This window comes from Gossypium hirsutum, chromosome D10 (genome assembly GCF_007990345.1).
Source record: "Gossypium hirsutum isolate 1008001.06 chromosome D10, Gossypium_hirsutum_v2.1, whole genome shotgun sequence".
NCBI classification, from domain to species: Eukaryota; Viridiplantae; Streptophyta; class Magnoliopsida; order Malvales; family Malvaceae; genus Gossypium; species Gossypium hirsutum.
Genome location: NC_053446.1, coordinates 56,203,846 through 56,208,244, shown reverse-complemented (window position 1 = coordinate 56,208,244; position 4,399 = coordinate 56,203,846).

Below are 4,399 nucleotides of genomic sequence, written 5' to 3'. Positions count from 1 at the left end.
TATTTATTTTGTTGGAATAATTATTTAAGTTGTCATTAGTTAAATTAGTTAAGCTAATTAATTAAGTTTAATTCTGATCAAATAATAATTAAGTGTTATTAAGTATGTCTTAATTATTTTAGTGTCTTAAATATGTCCTAAACTCATTTAATTAGTTCACCGAATTTTATGTGCAGGTTTTTAGATTCATCTTGTTGCCGAATTTAATGTGATTGATGCATGATTAATTTGCTGATTTATTTTGGTGTAGGAATTTTCCTTGGACGGCATGGGTGCATGCACCTTAGGTTCAATGCATTTGGGCGGTACATGCATGGCACCCCAAATGAATGTTCAGCCGAATTTGCCATCTTTAAACATATACATGCAACTCATTTTTAGCATTCACACTAAGGACTAATCAGCTGATGATGTTCACACATAATTGACCCTCCAAAACTGACTTTTCACACTTGTGTGGCTGTTCAAAGACTCTCTTCAATGCTCCTATCTTTCCAGCCAACAAGTGCTAATTCAAGGAGTCATTTAAAGGCCTGGCCGAATCTAGACATGGCCATTTGACTACCGGTGCATTCATCTCTACAAGGTTCATTTGCTTAATGTTTAAGCTGCCCATTGGAGCTCCCATTCAGCAGAATCTTTCAAGGGAATTATTTCTAGAATTTTCTTGATTTTTCTTAGCTTTTAAGTATGTCTATTCAGCTAGCTTATGCTGCAATATAAATATTTGCTTGTTCATTTGTAAAAGGACTTTTTGCCAATTTTATAATTAATCTGAATATTTTGGTGAGATTTCTTCTCTCAATTTTGTCCAAAGACTCCGTTGGCTTATCTACTAGTTAGTGGCATCAACCCTGCTCTTTGCAAACCGAACTTATCACTTTCTACCAAAGTGTGGCGTTCAACTATACCAAGGTTCTTATCTTTGATAGATAGTGGGTCGAGGTCCTTTTACATCATTCATCTTCCATCTTAAGAACATATAAGATTCGGGTCAACACTCACCCTTTGTGTTGGTTCTTTCTTGTTTTTAAGCCAATCCATCCATTTTCCATTAAACCGAAATCCCATACCTTTTCAACATAATACTTTCTTTCTTAGCCGAAATACATTACACACCATTTCCTTTAAACCTTAATTGAACCATAAACATCTTCATTAAACGAATATATTTCTTTTGACTCAAGACGAACGAAACTTCTTCGTTAGATGATCGGGCAACAAAAGCGACTCAACTCAATCAACCGAGGCTGGTTCGCATCATTTGGTATCAGAGCTAGCTGAATCAGACCTACCATTTTTAACATCATTACCCACCAAGCCAAATCAATTTTGTAAGCCGACCCCAAACGGTATTTATTTGTCGACCTAGTTTGTGGAGAACTTCGAGAGGCGAAAATCGAGTGGAAAAAGGCAAGAGCGATTGGTAAGACCATTCGAGAGCAGTAAAAGTCAAATTGTGTGAATTTTCTTTGTGAGAGAAGTGTGAGTTTTGTTGTGTGATTAAATAAGATGTCAAGAAGTTTTGAAGGGATTGATGGTGAAGAATATGACGATGTTCTGATCGACCCAACATATCAAACAATTATTCACGAGATGGGTCAAATGCTTCAAAGAAAATTGGAACGAATTAAAGAACGATTGAAAAAGTTGGATGAACGATTCCACCGGGAGCGAATCTCTTCAAGTCAAGAGACGAAAATAAGATCACCGTGGAGAAAAACATCCAATAACTTGGTGAGAAGAGATTTTCATGATTCCTACTCAAGAAGAGATCCATACCAAGATTACTACTCATCAAAGAATTTGAGTAGAAAAAAAGAAAGTGTTGAGAATGAGGTTTTTCAAGATGATAACCGAGAAAGAAGATATCTCTCTTCAAGTGCATCTAGGCATTCATCCACGAAGGATTATTTACGAAGGAGTGAATGTGAATCATATTTAAATCATTCCAATCATACTCGACGAAAAATATCTCATTCTGATTCTTTTATTTTATCTTCATCTTGTAAAGAAAAATCGAGAAGAAAGATGAAAGAAAAGGAACAAGAAATTGAAAGAGAAGAAAAAGAAAGAGTGGAAAAAGAAATTGAAAAAAAAACAACAAGAAAACGAAAGTGAAAAAGGAAAAGAAATTGCAAAAGAAAAAGAGGTCGAAAAAGTGAGAGAAAAAGAAAATGAAGAAAAGAAAATTGAAAAAGAAATTGAGATTGAGAAAAAAATTAAAAAAGAGAAAGATGTTGAAGGATAAACGAGAGAAAATGAAGATAGTGAGCGAGAACAAGAAAAGGAGAACGAAATTTTAACAAACCCCCGTGAAGTTTGCTATTGTTCTGTTTCTTCTTTTTAGATTCCTGAGATTCGTGTGACGATTTTCAATTACTATATTTTCCTGATGAGAAGCGATTCAAGTTGATTCAGAAAGGTAAGAACATAGAAGACCTTTGTCCACTGGCACATAAAGGTAAGAGAGATGAGGGTCCTATGCCGTGTAAGTCCCCATTATCCCACTTGAACGTTTGTGATAATATTGCTGATGACTTAGTCTTTGAAATGGTTTCATGTCTTGACATGGCCAATTGTCATTCTTTGTTTGATGTTGTTGAGAAAGTTTCTGGTGCCATAGTTTTCAAAATACCTCCTTACTTTGCTTTGGTTAATTGTATTACATTGATCTTTGATGATAATTTTATTTTAAATGGAGGCATGAAGAGTTGTTTATTTGATGTGTTTCACGTTGAAAAATCTGTTGATGGCATTGGGTTAATCCAGATTGTGCAAACTTTGGACATACGTGATCGGAGGTATTCACATAAAACGTTTGATTTATTCGTTTTTCATGGTTATGTGAATCGTTTATATTTGTACACGAAACCCTTTGGTATAAGCATTGCTGTGAGAATGAAATTTTTACTACACTATGGAATAAGTGATCAAACTCGTGAGTTCAAACCTGGAATTTGTTATGTTAATTCATTTTGTGGGAAATTTGAGCATCCCAAATTTGGTGCGAACAATTTGATTGATGCTTTGACCTTTGAAAATTATTTGTATACTGATGCAATTACTTGTTTTTCTTTGATTAGCCATGAAGTGTATGTTTTGAGCGATGAATGCAAGAATAAAGTTAGTACAAATTGAGATGCTGATCTGCAAACAAATGAAATTGTAGTCCATCGTCCATGGTACTTTTTGACTACGTAATATGAAAACTCATATAAATCTTTCTTTGAGATTGATCGTGTTGAAAATGCATGGAAAGGGACTGTTGAGTTTGATTATGTGCGAACATGCATGATTATTTGTCATTTGAACCGATTGAATTCACTTGTTTGCAATACTGACATATCAAGATTGTTTGATAATTTGAGATATGCAAGTTCTGATCAAATAAGACTTTGGATGCATGACCGATTGAATGATTTTTTCATTTATTTTGGATGTAATTTGAGCTTGATTCCTTTGTTCTCTCAACCGCCAAAGATGGAGAGTCAAATTGAAAAGCTTCGACTACAATATACCCCCGAGGAGCGAAGGTTTGTGTTGACTGAATGAGGTAAAACTAATATTTGTTTTTCTATTTTTAAAGGTAAGGCTCATGAATTTTTTGAAACATCGTTGTTCTCTTTAGGTGGTGACAAAGATAGTGTTGTTGAATTGATTCTTGAAAAACACTTAAATCGCGATTTGTTTGACTGTGTTATCTTGTTTATTGATCATCTACCTGTTTTGGTTCTTGATAAAAAGATTCTTATGTTTGATTTTCGTGACTTTGTTGGTGACTATATGAATAAATTTGGCACAAGCATTCATAAGACAGCACAGTCATGTAACCGACATGGTACCTGATAGAATTACTCTACAAAACATGAAGAAGAAACTCGGTGAGAGTTTTAGGCAATATGTACAGAGGTGGAGGGAGGTTTCTGTCCAGGTTTAGCCATCTCTTCTAGAAAGAGAAATGACAATACTTTTCGTTAACACATTGAAGGCCCCATTTATTACGCACATGTTAGGAAGTGCTACTAAAAGCTTTTCTGACATAATTATGAATGGTGAAATGATAGAAAATGCTATCAGAAGCCGGAAGACAGATGCTGGAGAAAGTAGCAGAAGGTCAGCCTCAAAGAAAAAGGAAAACGAGGTCAATAACACCAGTTATTCAAAGACGATTACGGTGAATCAGCCGAGAAATGTGGTTATTGACAAACAAGGAGCCGACACAAGGCAAAACAAGGAAAAGCCCCAATTTACGCCCGTTCCAATGTCGTATAGGGAGTTATATCAAAAGTTATTTAATGCACATGTAGTTTCTCCTTTTTATTTAGAACCTCTACAGCCTCCGTATCCCAAGTGGTACGATGTAAACGCACAATGCGATTATCATGTGGGAATCGTA